General features: G+C 40.8%; 1 protein-coding gene and 1 long non-coding RNA gene across 9 annotated transcripts in view; one reads left to right on the top strand and one right to left on the bottom strand.

Moving 5' to 3' along the window:
• Window positions 1-4,095, bottom strand: part of LOC124718794 (F-box/LRR-repeat protein fbxl-1-like) — a 133,586-nt gene extending 129,491 nt beyond the window's left edge. For 3 of the 7 annotated variants that reach the window (XM_047244402.1, XM_047244408.1, XM_047244405.1), the window contains exon 1: window positions 3,958-4,095. The gene's annotated coding sequence lies outside the window, so the exon portion shown is untranslated. Of the gene's footprint in view, window positions 1-3,372; window positions 3,462-3,510; window positions 3,530-3,628; window positions 3,726-3,957 lie in introns of those variants that run through there. The other 4 variants (XM_047244403.1, XM_047244407.1, XM_047244406.1 and 1 more) reach the window with 4 other exon arrangements.
• Window positions 3,685-21,227, top strand: LOC124718796. 2 transcript variants are annotated; one of them, XR_007005906.1, is made up of 4 exons: window positions 3,685-3,832; window positions 6,551-8,869; window positions 8,950-9,243; window positions 20,282-21,227. It is a non-coding gene; the product is annotated as an uncharacterized LOC124718796 (long non-coding RNA). The 2 variants fall into 2 exon arrangements; XR_007005905.1 differs by lacking the exon at window positions 3,685-3,832 and having other exon boundaries at window positions 6,029-8,869.
• Window positions 21,228-21,644: the final 417 nt, after the last annotated feature.

Below are 21,644 nucleotides of genomic sequence, written 5' to 3'. Positions count from 1 at the left end.
CAAGTGTAGAACCAACAAGCCCAATGACTGCACAAGTGGTTAGTTATGTTATCTGGACACATCACATGGCTGCCATCCACTTTTGGGGTGTCTCCCGACATTTGCAACTCTGTGCGTCTTATATCAAATTAATTGTCTCAGTGTCATCTACGTCGCTTCAGAAGTTTTCAAATGTTAATAAGAATCACCCTGTATATTATTTCTGTAATGTTTCTGACATGTCTGATACTATTGCACTAAGTGGTTGACGGGGGAATAAGTAAATAATGAGGCTTATATATATTTCACGAAATACAGTTGCCTTAAGAAATAAATTATCAATGCTATCACACTATGTCCGTCTGTTCTTGTTGGGAATATTACTGAGGGTGTCAAAGCAAAGCTGGACATCATTAATTCTGTGTGTCATCAGTACAAAATATATGTGATGAAACTGATATTGAAGTCCCCACATACAATCATTTCCCTGTTATTAATACTATCTTTAGTAGCCCCTCTAATTGTTTAATGAAGTTTAAAACATTTGCTGTTGGGGAGCCACTACATATACAGCCAGAACTGGTATCTTGTATGTTTCCAAGGTTAAGCACAGCTTTCAAACAGCTGTTCAGTGCAGTACTTAGTGAGTTCACTGGCCTGGGAGTATATTCCACTTTTCGTGTATATGGCCATTCCTCCTTTCCTCATATTACACCCACAGTAAAGTGATACTAACTTGTTAGAAATTTGGGCAATAACAAAAGGGTGGTAGGAATTACCCTACATCTTTCCAAGGCCTTTGATAAAGTAAACCACCAAATTATCCTTGACAAACTGGAGACAATACACATCAGATAAACTGGGAGGAAATTGATTTAATCCCATCTCCAGGCAGAAGTCAGGTTTCCATAACATCTCAAAACAGGCACAAAATAAAGTGCATCTCACATGCTAAGAAAGTGGAAGCAGGAGTCCAGGGTAGCGTTCTTGGCCTCCTATCATTCTTGATCCATACAGATGACATTGAAAGCCCCAACAGTTCACTTGGCCCCCTATTATTCTCGATCTACATAAATAACATTAAAAGCCCCAACACTTTGACCAAAATTATACTATTTGATAATGATACAAGCATAATTATAAGTAATGATAGGCAATCCTTACCCACTACAGCTGAAAATGTTCTGAAGTGTGTGCAGCAGTGGTTTCATGCTAACAAGTTAACACTTCATTTAAATAAAACAATCTGCATACAGTACAGTAAAATAAAAGAGAAGGATGACCTCTGTTTATTATTGAGCGACCAAGAGACAGAGAAAGTAATGTCTACAAAATTTTTGGGCATGTGCATTGATAATTACTTGAGCTGAAAAGACCATGTCATATACACACCTCAAAAATTCCATTCTGGAAGTTTTGAATTGTGAATAATTTGTACAGTCTGTAGCATGGAGTGTGTAAGATCGGTATATTTTGCTCATTTCCATTCTATTGTATCTTGTGGAATAATGTTCTGAAGTGTAACAAAATCTCATCTGTAAAACATTTTTAAATTACAGAAAAGAGCCATTTGAATTATTACACACAGCTCTCCACAAACACTGCTGGTCCAAATTGAGAAATCAGTAGTTAAAAATACCTACAATACCATGTTTTTACATATTCAAAAGTGTACTGTTTACAAGAACACATATGAGTAGTTTACATACAAATTCTGATTTTCATAATTACAATACACATATCAGTAAGAATCTGCTTGTAGAAAGAACAACAAAAACAAATCCTCAAAAACACGAGCCACTGCAGAATAAAGCTGACAATGCTCCTCCAGTTTGCATCAAGGGAATGGAAGATGACAGAAAATTTAAAAGTGAATTCAAAAATTGCCTTTTAAATAAATGTGTTTAACCCTAAATTACTGGCAAATACTTGTATCTTCTTCATTGTCATGTGAATCATTCTGTTCTCATTGTAAATTTTATACTTTGTTTTTATACTCTTTTAATTTCAAATGGTGTGATAAATGTGTTTCTCAAAGTGTACTGTATGCATTTCAAACCATTATTTACTTGAAACTTCCTCCCAGATTAAAACTGTGTGCCAGACCAAGACTCAAACTCGGGACCTTTGCCTTTCCCAGGCAAGTGTTCTACCCACAAGCTTGGGTAGCTCATTGGGTAGAGCACTTGCCTCGGAAAGGCAAAGGTCCCGAGTTCGAGTCTCGGTCTGGCACACACATCTGGGAGGAAGTTTCATATCAGCGCACACACTGCTGCAGAGTGAAAATTTCATTCTGGAAGCATTATTTACTTATTCAGAAAGCATCTAGAAGACCAATGCATTAGTTCACTGTATCACATTTTTTAATGGATTGTAAAATGTTAATTTTATATTTATTATATTAGTTTGTAAAATTGGGCTGTGCATATACAATATATTGTATTATGGTAATTCCTTTATCATGTAAGTTCTGCAAAGGTTGATCACAAACTAAACTATCAATTTAGAGACCTCTGTTCATGCTCTGCGAGTTCCACATGGTGTTCGTTATGCATAGCACATCTGTAGAAATATCTTTACTGTACTGGTAGGAGCAGCACATCTTTTATATCTAACATGTGTCTTATATTTTAATGTAAAATTCCAAATTTATTATGGTATCCACCATTTCTGCTGTCCAAGCAGAAAAATGCAAAATACACAATACGTCATTCTTTCATATAATTTGGTCATTTATTTTCAATTTTTCGACGGTGTTTTTATTTTCAACATTTCGTGTTCATTGATTCACTTTTTGTAGCTGTTGCAGTCACAATATACGCGATGTATTTTATGATTACCCTTATTGTACCGGACTGACATTCAAAACATGGGGATTTATTTCTCATCGGGCCATACTGACTTGTGTTTTCATCTTTCCCCTCGTTGCTAACGTGAATGCTGGGATACTTCCTTTGATCAGGTCCTGGCCGACTTTATGCAGTATCGTATTTTGTTAATGCCTTATGTAGAGTATATTATTTCTGTTATATTTTTGACAGGTTCTATACTATTGTACTAAATAATCCATGGGTGAATAAATAATTATGAAGTAGGTCTACTATCTGAAAAATAATCCCATGTTCTGTCACATCTTAATAAGATTTCGAAGTGGTGCAAGGATTGGCAACACGCTTTAAAAGCTCAAAAATTTAAAACTTCCCAAACATTTTTGTTTGTAAGGAAGAAATAATCTCCTGCTACGAGAATCGTTTTCGTTATTACAGTTACAAAGTTATGGATGTTACAGGAACATGTTGTTGACCATTTTCAGTACATCAGCAGCACCGCAATTTGAGCGAGTACTATATTTGCTATAGTTGCAGAAATAGCGAAGTTCAACAAATAACGTACAAGATAATTTGTAATGCACATCACATCCCGCAACTGTGAGTTGCCTTAGTAAACACAGCTTGACAGTAACGAATAGTATATACAATATTATCGGAGAAACAGAGCGAGAGTTAGAAAGTGAAACACCGCTTTGCAAACCTTTCTTTTTGAAAAAAGTTCTGTAAAGCATGTCAACTACGCACACAATAATTCAATTAATCTGTATTCAAACATGAGTTGTTAAGCAATTTATATAGAACTATCGTATAGTACATACATCATGTGTGTTCATTTATTGTGTTGGCAATGCTAGTATTCAAATGTTTTCTCACACTCCGTTGTGAGGACAATAACGCTGAAAGCATTTGAAATTTATCAATTTTCACTCTAGCAGAAGGTAGTTTCGGACTTTGCCGATTATTACAAATCAGGCCTTTTCACTGAAGTTTGTAACATCCAATATCAGCGGATAACTGCCATTGTGAGCATTATCATGTTACATACCCTTTACATGAAATATATTAGTAATTCTTAAATTTAGTTACAGACCATATATTGACCTTAACCATGCGTAACAAGAAGTAATATGTTTGGAAGTATTCTCACCTGAAAAGCTTCAGTCATGTACTGTAGAGTGAATCAACCAGTCTACTCATTTTTATTTCCGCTTACTGGCAGTTATTCCCCCTCCTGCACAGGGCTAGTGATGACATCGCGTTCCGTTAACTGTCGCCCGTCGTTAAGCCATCCACAAGCAAAGTGAAGGCAAAAAATCTTGCATTCGCATATTGTTGCACAGTGCTAGGAGGGAGTGTGTTGAACACAAAAAATCGTGGCCGGTGCGGTGTTAGCGTTGGGGTGGATGTGGATTTATTTATTTATTTCGTGTTCCATAGATCCATATGGGAACATATCCCTGGATATAGAACGAGTCAAGGTTTTTACAGATTATTGTTTTGTGCACATATACATTGATCTTATCATTAGATTAAAGAAACTGTGAAGTTTACCATATACCCTTAATATTAGTTAAGATACAAGACATCTGAAAGAATATACAGTTATACATAAATTTGGGTATTGTATTAAGTTACACTGTACTTACGGAGTATGATTAATCAATTGTAAAGGTCACACAGTAAGTTTTAAGCACAAACAAAAGATTTTGCTAAGAAATTCATCAATACTGTAACAAGACTCATCTAAAAGGAACTGCTTCAGATTTTCTTTAAACGTTGGCATGTTTCGAACCAGTTCTTTAATGAGCGGTGGGAGGGCATTAAAAATCTTGGTGCCACTGTATAAAACCCCCTTCTGGACCATGCTTTTCGTTTTTAGCTCATAATGGATATCCAGTTTTCTTTGGGTGTTATAACTGTGGTATGATTTTGAATAAGTTGCAATTTTTTGAAACAAAGCACATCAGGGAAAAAATATATTGGGCAGGTGTTGTAAGGATTTGTAGAGCTCTAAACAGATCCCTGTATCAGTGCCTAGGATGTACTCCACACATAACTCTTATTGCTCGCTTCTGTGCATGGAACATTTTTTTGCTATTGGTTGATTTTCCCAAAATATTATACCATAGGCCATAAGTTGGTGAAAATAGCCAAAATATGCAGTTTTTATTGTGCTCATTTCCCTAGTGTCTGAAATTATTTTTACGGCAAATGTTGCTGAGCTTAGCCTTTTGCACAGTTCTTGAATATGGTGGTGCCACTTTGCTATCTATATGCAGATCCAAGAATTTGGAGGACTCAACCTTCAAAATCTCGTGCTCACCCATTTTTAGGTTCATTTCATTAGTAACATTTGTGTTAGAAGAGAAGTGAATGTAATTTGTCATTTTTAGGTTGACTGTAAGGCCATTGGTTTCAAACCAGTTTGTCAAATCTGCAAAAGCTTTATTTGCAGCCTCATTTGACATATTCCCCGAGAGATTATTAACTGATAACATGGTGTCGTCAGCGAACATGAGTATTTTCCCATATTCTGTACATAGTGCTAAGTTATTTATAAATATTAGAACGAGCAGTGGGCCCAATACTGAGCCTTGAGGTACTCCTGCAGTAATGGAGCCCCATTCTGAAGATACCTGGCCACCATGCAGTCCTTCCATGATTACTTTCTGCTTTCTACCACACAGATAGGATTCAAGCCACGTGCCTACGGTTCCACCCATTCCTAGGGTCTTGGCTTTACTCAAGAGAATATGGTGACTTAAACTGTCAAAAGCTTTTGACAGGTCACAAAATATTCCAACCGTCATCATATTATTATTTATGGCTTCCATAACATTGTCAACAAAGGCATGTATTGCATCCACGGTTGATACCCCTTCCCAAAAGCCAAACTGGCTACTGCTGAGGATGTTATATTTGCTAAGATGCTCAACCATTCTGCTATGCATCAATTTCTCTAGTACCTTGGAGAAAACTGAGGGTAATGAAATTGGTTGATAGTTTGTAGCCTCGGTCTTTTCTCCCTTTTTATAAATTGGTCTTATAAGCCCATATTTTAGCCTGTCGGGAAAAACACCTTCTTCCAATGACGTATTACTAATATGGCAGAGGACTGTACTTATTTCTTTACAACAGTATTTCAGTAACTTGCTGGAAGTGTTGTCAACTCTAGCAGAATTTTTACATTTTAAAGACATAATTATTTTTTCTAATTCTACTCATCTATTTTGTTAGTTAAGGTGTTATGCAAGTATTCTGTAGCATTCTTTACAGAACCCTGGCATCCCATTTGGTTGGTGACTGTTAGGAAATGATTGTTAAAGATATTAGCCACCATTTTGGGAGCATCCACCGAAAGGCTCCCAGTTCTTAAGCTCATCACTTCTTTGGCAGACAGGCTTTTCCCTGTCTCGCTTTTAACATATTTCCATATGGTTTTCATTTTGTTATTTGATTTGTCAATTTCCTTTTTTTAGATACATACTTTTAGATTTCCGGATCACCTTCCTTCATATTCATTACCTGTGTGTTATTTTTTCTCCAACGAATCGAAAACCTCGGCTTCTGGCAAAATTGTTCCCCAGTGCAAAATTACACTACATTCAATTTCCTACAAAAAGGGTCTGTACTTTTCTTCCTCTTGGACCAATAATTTGGAATGGGTTAAAAACAACTATTAAATTGTGTACCATATCTAAGTGCAGTAGAGGCATACTAATGGATAAATTGTGTTCCAGGGGTGAAACAGGCTGGGCTGTGGGAGGTGTGTGGAGTAGAGTGTGAGTGAAGGTAGCTCACTGCACTTCCCACCTCCATAGGTCTGCAAATCTGAAGGTGGAGCTGGTGATTCTCCACTCTATCTCATCCACTGCGCCACAAGAGGCAACTACAGAGTATCTCACAAACTTATATGGCCCCTCTGCAGTGCACTATACGAATCACTGTCGATACAGTGCACAGACGTGCTCGAGGAGGGTTTAGTTTGCACAACGTGCATTAACACTACATGGAATGCGAATATAAGGTACTAATAACACTAATACAGGTAATGAATATGAACGGAATCTACTTTAATCTCTGCATACTATGCTACACTGCTACAGGAGAAATTGGTTCTTTACGGTTCTGTTCAGAAGATGTAGTGTTCTTCTAAGAAAGATCACTTCCACCATTGTGAGTACTGCTCACTTCTCTGTTTACAGACAGGCTGTAACTGCCCTGTGTTTCATGTCCAGTTATCTTTTGCTAGTAGACAAAATAGCTTTGATGAACTTGTGTTTAATATAATCCATTATGGAGTCGAGGTAGCAGTTGTCGTTATACTGGTTATCACTGTTAGCATTCAACCGCGATTCTTATACATATATTTTAACAACGCGTTTCAAGATATGATGATGAGAGCATTGTCTCTTGAAACGCGTTGTTAAAATATATGTACAAGAATCGCGGTTGAATGCTAACAGTGATAACCAGAACTTGTGTTTATATAGTGAAGTTATTTCCTGTTTGGTAAGGGAGTAGGCCTATTTATTTGCAGGTGTTAAGTGAGCTATTATGTTGTCAGTTACTTATGTGGTGTTGGTAGGAAAGGGACTGGACTGTAAAAAGTGGCACCCTGCTGCTGTGTATTGTAAAACCGTGTAATTGTGTTTTAGGCACTTGGTGGTGAATTAATGGATGACTAAAAATGTTACTGCACTTCTCTCCCATTAATTGTGTTACAGGTAGACTGCATAAATATTTTCCATTCGTAATTCATGAATTGCTGCATTTGCAGAGTGGGCTGCACCGAGTGGAACCACTTAACGCACATCCACAGTACATCTTCCGAGATAGGTGTGGCTATGTCTGATGGAATGTGACTGTTAATATTGAAGTCTATAACAGTTATCTGCTGTAACGCATTGCTTGACTTATGTTGAAATATCTGAACAACTGTTATAGTTTTGGTGACCTACTTTTGTTGCAGTGGATTAATCCTCTGAGCCTCATCGTATTTTTGGAGAACTGAGGCAGGGTGATGCATTTGATAACCCTCGTGCTGTGAAAAGTATTCCAGCTTGTGACAATGGAGACAATGAAATCTACGATGTCCTGTACATATTGACAGTGTGTCCTACTTGGAAGAGTCTCTTCAGCGTGGTAGACAGTTGACAGTTCCAGCTGTTGAACTTTTTTACATGATATGAGTAGCTCACTCAACAACTGCAAATAAGTACCCAGTAAACTGAAAATAACTCCACTGTGTAAACATGAGCTCAGTGAAGTTATTCTGTCCATTTGCATAATACAAATGGACAGGAAATGCTGGGGAGCAGCACCTGTGGTGGGGGAAGCTGCCTTTCCCGTAACGGATCACTAAGAATCAGTTTCTCCTCTTGCAGTGTAGAACATTGTGCAGAGATTTACATATGTCCAGTTCATGTACATTCCCTGCATTAGTGTTGTTAGTAACTTGTATCTACATTCTGTGTAGTGTTAACTCATTTTGTGCAAAATAAACCCTTCCCGCGGACATCTGCGCGCTGTGTCACCAGCGATTCGTGTGGCGTATTGTGGACAGAGAACTTTGTGATGTGCCCTGTAGTTGCTTCTTGTGACGTAGCGAGGGGGATCACCTGCTTAACCTTCAGTTTGCTTACCTAGGAAGGAGGGAAGTACATTAATTTTTTACCATTTGAACAATATTTTTAGTGCCGTAATTTGCAATTTTTTTCATCCTCTGCAAACTATTAGTCCCAGAGAAAAAGTGACTAGAACCTTTTTTGGCAGGGAAGTGAATGCAGGTTAATTTTGTATTGGGGAAGAATTTCCCCAGGATCCGTTGTTTTTGAGTCATTCAAGAACAAAAATAAAAAATGACCTTTAAACCTACCCCCACACCAATGCTCACACTCCACAGGTCCGGGTTTTTAGTACAATGTTTGTGACAATATCTCCTAGAACTGTGTAAAACTTTGTGACTACATGACTTTTCCCCTAATTTTCCTTCATTGACTGGACTAAATGTTAGTGTTTGGAACTGACACAGATAGTGAAGGGCTTCATCAACAAAGGTAGTGTTGAGATGTGTATGTAAGTAAACTGGTTTTCAGAATTTTTGGTGTTACCGTTGTTCGTATTTTTGCACGATAAGGCATTTAGCGACAGCTGTAAACAGAATGGCAGAAGAACCTTTTGAGAGGACGGAAAAGAAACCCGAGCCTGTCAGCATTACCTCCCCTTAAATGTAAGAAACTGGTGGATTCCAAGACAAAATTGTGGAAAATGGAGACATCTTCAAATAACAGGAAGAAATAAAGGCTGAAGAGGCAGGACCACAGATGTCAGATGAAAGTTGCCGCAAAAAAAGGTTAAGTTGGAAAACAGTGAAAATGAAAATGGATGCTTGTGCAGTGACTGAAGTTGAAGTCATAAATTGAGGATATTGGTGAGTAGTTCATATAATGTGTAATGCTACCTACATTTGAACTGTTGGCCTAAAGTGCACTTACAGTATACTTCAGGCTCTTGAGTTGCATGCTGCTGTTGGCAGATTGTATATCTCTGTTTAGCAATGGAGCTGTTAAGGAGCACTTAACTGTGCTAACAACACATTAAAGAACCATGTAGGCCTACTGTATACAGATTGTCCACATTGTGTAGCTATTTAGATTGAGGTGTAGTTTCTTAATAGATGGCTAATGTGCTACTCAGTATCAAAAAGTAATTTGTGTTTTTATCTTATCGGTTTTGTTTGAAATGCACAAACGAGGAGCCACAGTTAGTTGCTTGAACCTTTAACATTAAAGTCCTGTTGCATTATAAGGGAGATATATTTGCTACCAGTGAATGTTAATTTTTATTCCACGCACTCTCCGTTGACATTCTTAACTGCGAAAATAACAGTATTGGAGAATTGTACATAAATGTGTTGTCAAGGCAACACACTTCTAAAGACCAAGAGTAAAAGAAGTCAGATACAATGCACACTTAAAATTTACATTCTTCATTTGCCAGAGGAAAACGTCAGAATTGGGTGGTTGCTTTTACCAAACGATGCAGAACATTGAAGTTGTAGGTTGCCTCTTTTGCTATTTAACCACTGTATGCACTTGAATCTGTAATAAAAAATCTGTTACCTGGTGCTCTTTTATGAGACTTACATTCATTTCTTTTTTTGTGACTCTTTATTATGTTGTATTTTAAATGTAGGCATACTTTGTGGCCTTCAGTCCAAAGGATGGCTTGATGTAGCTGGTTTGATACTAGCCAATCATGTGCAGACCTCTTAATCTATGTATAAATACTGCAGCTACATCAATTTGAACCTGCTTACTGTGTTCGTGACATGCACTACCTGTACAATTTTTACTCCCCCCCCCCCCCCCCCCCACTTCCCTCCATTAACAAATTGTATTTGCCACAATGCTTCTGGATGTGTCATATCAACTGATCCCTTCCTTTCGTTACACTGTGCCAGAAATTTCTTGTCGTCCACAGGGGGTCCACAACTCTTTTGTGCGTGGTGGGCAAGTGACCCCGAGCTCGTGCAACTCTCTTTCCTTTCTGGGCTGCGTGCCTTCCCTTTCCACATCCCTTCCTGTCCCCGATCCTCCTCCTCCCCCCCCTCCCCCCTCCCCCCTCCCCCCTTTCCCTTCCCCTTCCGCTTCCCCTTCTCCTTCTCCTTGGGAGTCTGTTTTGCGCCTACATCCAGAGATGGACACTTGTGAACGAATGAAGTGATTTCTCTTCTTTTATCTCTACAATGTAACATATCTGTCCTTACTTTGCCCTTCTCTTTTCTCGATTCTTCTCTTTCCCTTCTTCTCAGCTGCAGCTTTTGAGAATTCTCCTCTACTTTCCTTTTCTTTCTTTCCTCCCTGTGCCTCTCTGAAGACCAACCCACGCGTAGCCGGTGACGGGGTAACGGGTAATTCCCCACCCCAGGTAGACAAGTAGGACACGTACGTACCCCCTGGTAAAGGCCAGGCCCGAGGAGGGGCGGTTACCCGAGTTGGTACTTTCCGAACGTGCCGATCGGCCCTTCCGTCCGTTTCTCGGGAGGTGTGACCTGAGGTGTACACAATCACCTAAGGCGGGAGTGCCCTCAGAGAGGGCTCCCACTAGGAAGGAGCATGCCATCAGAGACGCCAGTAATCATGGTGGATACTTTTGCAATGGTTTCTTCTAATTCTAAAACTTCTGCCCACAAGAGAAAGCTAGACGAGTCTCAGCCACGGACAATTCTTCTGTCAGTGCCAAAGTTCCTAGTCATTTCTCAGTCTGACGAAGTTCGAGACTTCTCGACAGTCGACCCTTTCATTATTCAGAAAGGTGTCAATGCAATTGCAGGTCCTGTAAAGTCATGTTCCTGGTTACGAAATGGCACTTTGTTGCTAGAAGCAGATAGTGCCCTCCAGGCACATAAATTGCTTCAAACTACGCTGCTACACACCTCCCCTATCCAGGTGGGAGCGCTCCGTACTTTAAGCTCATCACGTGGTGTGGTTTATACAAGTTCACACAACGGATTATCAAATGAGAACATTAAAAATTACCTGTCTGATCAGGGAATAATGGCTGTACAATGAGTCACGAAAAGGGTTGAGAAGGAATTGGTGCTGATCCGCACTCTCTTTTTGATGTTTGACAGAGTTCAACTTCCATTGAACATTAAAGCAGGATATTTTCAGTTCATGTTTACCATCCCCGACCCTATGCATTGCTATCGGTGTCAGAGGTTTAATCGTACCAGCCAGTCATGTTCCAATATGGCCAAACATGTAACCTGTGGCGGGGATGCCCATGAGGGTGCTTGTCCACCTCCATCCCCTTGTTGCATCAACTGTATGGGTGACCACGCTGCTTCCTCTAGAGATTGCCCCATTTTCAAAGACGAACGGTTCATTCAGGAAATCAGAGTGAAGGAAAAGGTGTTGATCTTTGCTGCTCGAAAGTTATTCGCCAGTCGAAAGCCCACTGTGCCTCACGCAGGTAAATACAGCACTCTCCTCGGCCTACAAAGGAGGCAGCCACGCAGAGTTGTGGTCTCACCTTTAGTGCCATGGTTGTCAGATCGGCCAGTGCAAAGATCGCCCGTTCAACCTCCCCACTCTATGGCTCACCCTTCATCGGGCTCTGCTAAATCACGAGCCCCAAAATCAGACACCCAGACTTCCAAAAAAGAGCCTACTCGTGAAGATTTTTTACGTACCCCGACTTCACAACCATCGATCCCTCCCTCATCTCAACGTCCTGTTTCCAAGAAGGCTAATTAGAAACCCAGTTCCTCTCCTTCTCCGCCACGGCGTGTCTCATCTACAGCACCACCTGGCGGTCACCGCCATTGGCCGTCTTCTGTGTGGCCCAGGCGCACTGCTGGCGGCCGATCGACCGGCTGATTGCTGGTGGCAGCAGCTGCTGCCGAACAACCTATGGATCGGGATCTTCTGCCTTTGGCTGAATGCTGTTCCACGCTGTCGGCCACTGGCTCTGAGCAGTCGTTGAGTTGAGGGCAACCTCGGTCACATTCTTCCCTTTTCTGTCCACCCGATGTCCATTATCCATTGGAATATCCGTGGCATTCGAGCCAGTTGGGATGAATTGTCGATCCTCTTACGATCCTACTCGCCGGTCATCTTCTGTCTTCAGGAAACAAAGCTGCGTCCCCGCGATCACATTCTTTTTCCTCATTTTAAGTGAATCTGATTTGATCTCCCCTCTGTTGATGGCACTCCAGCATATGGAGGACTCGTGACTCTTCTCCATGTTCCTTCCAAGCTGTTGCTGTCCGTCTTTCCCTTTCTGGATACACCTTCTCTCTTTGTGCTGTATACATTCCATCGTCCACACCAATGGCAAGAGCTGATCTCCCTCATCTTCTTCGTCAGCTTCCGCCCCCCTATTTGCTGGTTGGGGACTTCAATCCCCACCACCTACTTTGTGGACCTCTGCGTCCTTGTCCGAGGGTCTCCCTGTTGATTGACCTCTTCCACCAAGTGGATGTTGTTTGCCTCAACGCTGGGGAACCTACATTTTTGTGTGCCTCCATGTCAACCTACTCATTTGGACCTTTCGGTCAGTACTATTCAGCTAGCTTGGCACTTTGAATGGTTCCCTCTTGCCAATAAATACTCGAGTGACCATTTTCCATGTGTCCTTCGATTACAACCACAATTGCCATCTATGCGCCCAAGACACTGGAAGTTTTCTTAAGCCGATTGGACGCTTTTCTCTTATCTAGCAACATTTGATGACCGTCAATTTCCTAGCATCGATTATCAGGTCACTTGTGTTACAGAAGTTATTCTTACAGCCACAGAATGTTCGATACCTCGTAGTTCCCCTTTGCCCCAGTGCCCCCCAGTTCCTCGGTGGAACAAGGTGTGCCATGACGCGATACGCAAGTGGAGACGTGCTCTTCGTGTTTGCCGCCATCATCCTACGTTGGCCAACTGTATCTGCTATAAGCAGTTACGTGCGCGATGCCGTCGCATCATATACGACTGCAAGAAGGCAAGCTGGAATTTCTTTAGCAGCTCATTTAATACCTTCACTCCCTCATCAATTGTTTGGAGTCAATCCGACAGATATCCGTCACTTCCAGTTTTCCCCCAACCTCTGGGCTAACTGTCATGCAGGATACCTTAGTGTACCCAGTCGCAATCTCTAAGTCATTGGGTCAACACTTTGCTGAAATTTTGAGCTCTTTGAATTACCCACCAGCCTTTCTCCTGAAGAAATGGGTTGCGGAAGAGCGACCAGCGACCTCTTGCTTTTTCCTCTCAAAATCGTGAAAGGTATAATACCGTTCTTTCTATGCGGGAACTCAGACATGCACTCTCCTCCTCTCGCTCTTCTGCTCTGGGAGCAGATGGTATCCATGTCCACATGTTGCTGCATCTACCATACCCTTGTCTGTGCAACCTCCTTCGCCTTCATAATCAACTTTTGTGTTGACAGTACCTTTCCCAGAAAATAGCGGGAAGCTATTGTCATACCTGTTCCGAAACCTGGAAAGGACAAACATCTCCCCTCCAGCTATCGCCCAATCTCTTTCACGAGTAGTGTTTGTAAGGTTTTGGAGCGTATGGTAAATAGCCGTTTAGGCTGGTGGCTGTGGTCCCAAAACCTTTTAACAACAGCTCGATGCGGTTTCTGAAAGCATCGTTCGACAGTTGACCATCTTGTTGCTCTGTCCACTTATATCATGAACAATTTTCTCAGCAAACACCAAACGATAGCTATATTTTTTGATACGGAGAGGGCATACGACACCTGTTGGAGGACAGGCATCCTCTGCACACTGTTCTCTTGGGGCTTTCAAGGTCAGCTACTCCGTTTCATCCGTGAATTTATGACAGAGCACACATTTGAGGTGCAGGTGAACACTACTCTATCCCGTACTTTCTCTCAAGAAAAGGGGTGCCCCAGGGCTCCATGCTGAGTGTTGTACTGTTTGCCATCACCACAAATCCAATTATGGATTGTCTACTTTCCGATGTCTCGGGCTCCCTCTTTCTCGATGACTTTGCAGTCTACTACACCTCTCAACAGACCAGCCTTCTTGAATGACGTCATCAAGGATGCCTCGATTGCCTCCATTCGTGGAGCATCAAAACCACCTTCCAATTTTCTTCCAGTAAGACTGTCTGTGTAAATTTTTGGCGTGGTATGGAGTTTTATCTGCCATCCTTACATCTAGGCCCTGTTGATCTTCCATTCACAGATGTCGCCAATTTTTTGGGACTTGTGTTTGACAGAAAACTGTGCTGGTCTTCCCACATTTCATATCTTTCGGCTCGCTGTCTGCGATCCCTCAACACCCTCTGTGTTCTGAGTAGTACCTCCTGAGCAACGGACAGAGTGATCCTCCTCCGCCTATGCTGCGCTTTACTGTGCTCAAAATTGGACCATGGAAGCATAGTTTTCTCCTCTGCACAGCTGTCTATTCTTCAGTGTCTCGACTCTGTCCACCACCGTGGATTGCGTTTAGCATCTGGAGCTTTTTACACCAGCCCCATGGAGAGCCTTTACGCTGAAACTGCTGAACCTCCGCTGTCCGATCAGTGAGCTGTCTTTTTGCTAGTCATCTGTCTTCCATGCCTGCTAATCTGACCCGTGGGGTTTTTTTTTTTTTTTTTTTTTTTTTTTTTTTTTTTTTTTTTTTTTTTTTTTTTTTTTTTTTTCCCCCGATGCCTCCTTGAATTTAGGGTATGCAGGCAGCCCTTCCTCTCTGCTGCCACCAGGAGTCCACTTCCGTCAACTGCTACATTCACTTTCCTTCCAATTTCCTAAAACTTTCCTGACAAATAGGAGTACGCTGCCACCTTGGCCCCACCCCTGGACATGCCTTCTCTGTGACCTTTGTCAGCTTCCCAAGGATAGTACCCCTCCCCCTAGTTTATCGTTGGGCATTAGCTGCTCTATGCACACAAATGGAGGATGCCACATTTATTTACACTGACGGCTCCAAGACCACCTTTGGTGTCGGGAAAGCCTATATTATTGACAACACCCCTATTAAATTTCAGTTTCCTGACCAGTGTTCAGTTTTTACTGCAGAGCTCTATGCTGTTCTCCATGCTGTCCAATACATCTGTTGCCATCAGCGGATACAGTATACTATATGCTAGTATTCGCTGAGCTCTCTTCTCAATCTCCAAGCTCTTTATCCTGTCCACGCTCTGGTCCACCAGATTCAGGCCTGCCTCCATATGCTCCACTTGGGGGGCATCTCTGTGGCATTCCTCTGGATCCCAGGGCATGTTGGTATATGCGGAAAGAGGCAGCCCGTATAGTGGCGAAGGTTGCTCTCTGTATTCCTCAGCCCGCCATTTGCACGGTTCCATTTGCCGGTCTACAGAGCATTTTAAGTCGTCGTGTTACTCTTTTATGGCACACTCATTGGTCTGCACTTCAGGATAATAAATTGTGGGTCATAAAACCTCTTCCCTGTGCTTAGACCTCTTCCGTCTGGCCCTGTTGTTGGGAGGAGGTAACTTTAACTTGACTCTGGATTGGGCATTGTCTTTTTAGCCATTGAGATCTTTTAAGTGGCGCTCCTCCTCTGCTTTGTCCCCACTGCTCTCAGTCGTGGATGGTGAGACACCTGTTACTTCAGTGCCCATATTTTAATCCGCTTTGTGCCCGTTTACAGCTGTTTTCCGATATATCTTCCATTTTAGCAGATGACTCGTGCTCAGCTGATCGTGTCCTTGAGTTTATAAGTGTGAGTGAGATGACATTGGTCATTTGAAACTCTTTTTGGGGAAAACAACCCCCTCTTCAATAGCACTTTTCTAAGATTTCCTTCTGTTTTTTTAGTTTTCCTCCTCATTAAGTTTCGCTCCCATTGATGCTGATTTCAATTCCTGTTTTATCCTTCACTAAGTCACAAATGGGCGCTTATGACCATAGCTATTTTGTCCCCTGAAACTTTTTTTAATCATATTGACCAACTAGGATCATGTTAACAACTTCAGTTCCTCATCTTCCTTTGTCATTTTCTATTTTTCCAGTATTCCCTCATTTTCTCTCCATGAAGTCTCTTCATTTCTTCTGTCCATGTTGTTCCCCATATTTTATTTCTTCTGCTTTGAATGCCTCCCAAATTTAGTATTTTATTTTTAAAAGAGTTTCTTTCTGCTATTTCTGGTTCTTTAATGTTGTTTCTTTCTAGATCTTTCCTTACTACTGTAATCCATGCTATTGTCGATTTCTTCTTTCAGAAATATAGCAGTATTTGCTTTGTTAGTTTATTTTCATCCATTCGTTAGAGGTGTCCAAAAAAGGTTAATCTTTGTGTGGCCATTACTTCATATATTTTCTTTATATTTTTGTAGATCTCCTCATTACTTCTTATATTCCAACCATCTGCAGTTTTTATTGCAGTTGTTATTTTTCTAATAATCCTTCTTTTGAGTACCTCTAATCTGTCCATCTTATAGTTCATTTTTAGGCATTAAGATCCATATAAACATTCTGGTCGAACCAGTTTGGTGTGGGGTTTTAGTTTTGTTTTTCTAGATATACATTTTTTGTTGTAAATATTTTTGGTCAAACCCTATGCTCTTTCCATTTTGTTAATTCTTACATCTGTTGCAGATTTTTGTAGTCCATTCTGTTGAATAGTCTCTCCAAGATATGTATATTTATTTACTCACTCTATTTTACCTATTTGTTTTGCTGTGGATTTTGGCACATTTTTTATACTTGTCATGAATTTTGTTTTTTTCCAACTGAAATTTTGAAACCAGTTCTGTTTGCAATTTGTTCCAGAAGGTTTATCTGAAGAACAGCTTTTGTCAGGTTTTTTGAAAGTATTGCAAAATCATCCACAAAAGCCAAGCAGTTTACCTTAATTCCATTTGTTTTCCTTCCCAGATTCATTGGTTCAATTTTGTGATTTGTTTAGCTCCGAATTTCAGATCCTTACAGTTTTTTCTAGAACACAATTAAACAGTAAATCACCTTATTTTATTTTTATTTTTTTAAGTTCTTATCACCAAACCTCAAAATTTTTATTTCTTTTCCCGAAACTTTAATTTGTTCAGAAAATTTTTTCTTTGGTTTCCTGTACTGCATGTTCATCATACAGTCCAAATGATAGGGTATAGGCCACAACCCTGTCTCACTCCCTTCCCAACCAGTGGTTCCCTTTTGTGCTCCATGACTCTTATAACTGCCATTTGGTTCCTGTAGAAATTCTGAATAGCATTTCACTTCCTGTATTTTACCCTTGCTTCTTTCAGAATTTAAAAGAGTGTATTCCAGTCAGCAATGTCAAAAACTTTCTGTAGGTTTACAAATCATATAAGTGTAAGTTTGCCTTTCCTTATGCAGTCTTGTAAGATAAGTCACAGGGTCAGTATTGCCTTGCCTGTCCCTACATTTTTCTGGAAATCAAATTGATTTTCCCCAAGGTAGGCATCTACCAGTTTTCCATTCTTCTGTAAATAATTTTTGTTAGTATTTTGCAACTATGACTTAGTAGCCTGATAGTTTGGTAACATCCACACCTGTCAGCACCTGCTTTATTCGCAATTGGAATTATTACATTCTTCATGAAGTCTGAGGGTATTTAGCCTGTCTCACACATCATGCATGCCAGATGGAATAGTTTTGTTGTGGCTGGGTCTGCCAAAGCTATCAGCGGTTCTGACAGAATGTTGTCTACTCCAGGGGCCTTGTTTCGCCTTAGTTCTTTCAGTGCTCTGTCAGTCTTCCCGCAGTATAATGTCTCCCACCCCATCTTCATCAGCATCCCCTTCCCTTTGTACAATACTGTATTCAAGTTCATTTCCTTTGTAGAGCTCATCTATTTATTGGCTCCACCTTTCAGCTTTCCTTTCTTTGTTTAGTACTGCTTTTCCTTCTGAGCTCTCGATATTCAGAGAGCTGCTTCTCTTTTTGCCAAAGGTCTCTTTAATTTTCCTGTAGGTGGCATCTATCTTTCCCTCAGTTATGCAGGCTTATAACGGCTTGCATTGTCCTCTAGCCATTCCTGCTTAGTCATTTAGCACTTTCTGTCAATCTCATTCTTTAGACATCTGTATTCCATTGCACCCAGTTCATTTGCTGCATTTCATGTTTTCTCCTTTCATCATTTAAATTCAGTGTCTGCTGTGTTATCCAAGGATCCTATTAGCCCTTCGTTGTTTGCCTATTTGATCCCTTGCTGCCTTGACTATTTCATCTGTCAAAGCTACCCATTCATTTTCTGCTGTTTCAGTCAAAGGTTGCCTAATTCTCCCTTTGAAACTCTCAGTAATCTTCGGTTCTTTCAACTTATCCAGGTTCCATCTCCATAATTTCCTATCATTTTGTGATTTATTGAGTTTTAATCTACAGTTCATAAAAAATAAATTGTGGTCAGAGCCCACATCTGTCCCTGGAAATGTCTTACAGTATAAATGTGGTTCCAAAATCTCGTGTCTTACCATTATGTTAGGTGACACATTTGAGATGTTGGAAAAGTAAAGCACTATATACAAGAAAGTGTGCAAACTTGTTGCTTATTAGCAGCACATACATGTGGAGGGGAGGCTGGACTTTGTGTCTGAAATTTGTCACACAGCACATTAGCTCTCAACATGTCGGTCACTGCAAATGGGGCACATATTGTGCCTCTGGGGTGTGCAGCATTCCTGGAGTGATTTGATAAAAGGCTACTGTAACCTGACACTGTAGGTCAGTCAGATTCTGCGGTTTTTATGGAAATAATGTTGATGTTAGGCCGGAATATTAAAGGCCGTGGGAGGGGTCTACCAAACCCACACTGGCGATCGTTGAATATCTGAATATCTGGTTTAATTGTCCTCACACAATGAGATCCAAGTGTGCTGGAGCACCATCCTGTTGATAGACATCGATGTCCAGTATCCCATCTTTCTGTAATTGATAAATGACATACTGGTCAATTATTTCCAGGTAATTGAGAGCACAAACAGTCTCCTCCACAAGAAAGAATGGGCTGATAACACTGCACCGACACCTGAAAACTCCCTGGGTCTCTACAACACTCGAAAATTTTTTAGGCCACATGCCACATTGACTTCGTTGTTGCGGTGTAACAACCATTTTCACTTACAAGGTAGCACACTCAGCGTGTGTTGACTGTTGTCACCTCTGTAGGTTATACAATGTGCTTCTGACATCTCCTGTTTGCACTGTGAACTAGGTGCTGACAGCTTGCCTCACAAAGCATGGTCATTCATTGTTAACTCGCCCCATTTTCATGTACATTGCAGAAAATCGCTTGGAGATTTATTCACTAACTTAATAAATATAATGCAATACTCTTATGACATCTTAGACGGATCACCCTGTGCAATCAATCTGAAACTTGCCATTGTCTCCAGGTCTCTTGCACATATACAACCTTCTTAGACGATTCTTAAACCAGATTACAATGAAATGAACACCCTTAGCTGCTTACAGGCATTGACATACGTCAACAGGGACAGGTGAAAATGTGTGCCCCGACCGGGACCTGAACCCGGGATCTCCTGCTTACATGGCAGACGCTCTATCCATCTGAGTCACCGAGGACACAGAGGATAGCGCGACTGCAGGGATTTATCTCTGGCACGCCTCCCGCGAAACCCACATTCTCAACATATTGCCCCGCACTACATTCATCGGGGCACACATTTTCATTTGTTCCCGTTGATGTATGTCAACGCCTGTAAGCAGCTAAGGGTGTTCATTTCATTGTAATTTCATTCTAATGAGCTGCATGGTCACCGATGGTATCTGTTCTTTCGGACATGTCTGAAAGAACTGATACCCTCTTAGTAAATCTTAAACCAGATGTTAGCAGTGATTTTATGTCCTGTGCAAAATTTTATCAGGCACATTTCTTTTTCATACCTTTCCCTGTCCATGTTTTTCTACTATTTTTCCTTCTCTTCCCTTTCCTACTATACCAAATTGCATGTTTGAAGGCACTCTACACTTTCTAAACTAAATGTTTTTATTTTCAGAAGCTACACAAGAAAGCTATCAGCTCTACAGTCCGAGTCTGACCGACTTGTCCGACGAGCAACTGTCGGCGGCACTGCGATCGCAGGCCCCTCACGGTGTGCGCTTACTCAGGCAAGTGTCGTGGGGATTTGTTAATGTAGAGGCTGACTGTACGCTGTAGGTGCCTGCAGACTTCCATCATTAGAGGAACAGTTCTATGAACAGTAGTACATGCCATTCTCTGGAGTGTGGACCACTTCATTGGTTATTCGAGTTCCTCATCTGACCCCAGAACTGTCATTTACTACAGCTAGGCATTTAGCACTAATAAAATGTGAGGTTCATAAAATGGAAGTGTCCGACATATCAGCAGCCGTGAAGATATGAAAATTTAAAGGTATCTCCATTTTGAGCAGTACAAACTTTAATAGATGCAATAATTCTAATTTGTTAATCCTGTGGTGTAGTCCACGTACTGTGTGAAAGTGACTTGTCAACGTATGATCGAAGAACATTTATTATAAACTTTCCTGGTGATCTCAGTGAACTGCATTTGGTAATATCAAGACCTATGGACTGGTTAAGAGACTTACTCAGTTATAAAACTTTTGTGCCTGTGTTTGTTTATATTATGCATTATATGTATATTTAACCAATTGTATAAGAAATCTTTAAATAAGAATGTAAAATGACTGTGTAAACTGTGTGACTAGTAATAATTGAAGGTTATTGGCAACGAAATGTTGTTGTAAGCTTGTAGTGTATCTTACGGAATATGCCCATGACACAGGCAAGTACTAGGAGCAATACACATTGGGTTCAGAGCTGGCTAGAAATAACTTTTTCAGTTATTTTGAAATTTAACTTGGTCATCTGCCAGAATGCCTATGATGTTGGGGGCTAGAATAAATCTGCAGTAACTCATTTTCTGTTGTAAAAGGCAAATAAAAGGTGTTTTATACCTAGCGAAGGTTTTACGTTGGTGAATCAACTGTTATTGAGACGACCTTTCCATCAACCTTTTTGCTTAATTATTCATAGATCTTCTTTGAAATTTAGAAAAGTGTACAACAAACCCTAAGAAGTATGGGTTTTCTGGGTAAGGACACCTTACATGTTGTGTAACCTATCCACCATGTGCTATGATCTCTTGCACCTACTATTAGAGTGGATTTACGTCTGCACCGGGGTCCAGCACAGTAGTTAATCCATCATAGGGGAGTGGAGGGGGCAGGGGTGGTCATCGTGCACCCTCTTTGGTCACACTCTGGTGGTGCTCAGACCATCTGTACCAAAGGAGGACAAATATTTATCAAGTGCATACAGTAATTGTACACAGTGTCTTATAAATAATTTTTCATCAAGGTTACATACATTATACAA

The sequence above is a fragment of the Schistocerca piceifrons genome, chromosome 10 (assembly GCF_021461385.2).
Source record: "Schistocerca piceifrons isolate TAMUIC-IGC-003096 chromosome 10, iqSchPice1.1, whole genome shotgun sequence".
NCBI lineage: Eukaryota > Metazoa > Arthropoda > Insecta > Orthoptera > Acrididae > Schistocerca > Schistocerca piceifrons.
The sequence above is the reverse complement of the archived record's forward strand: the minus strand, read 5'-3'. Positions and strand labels throughout refer to the sequence as shown.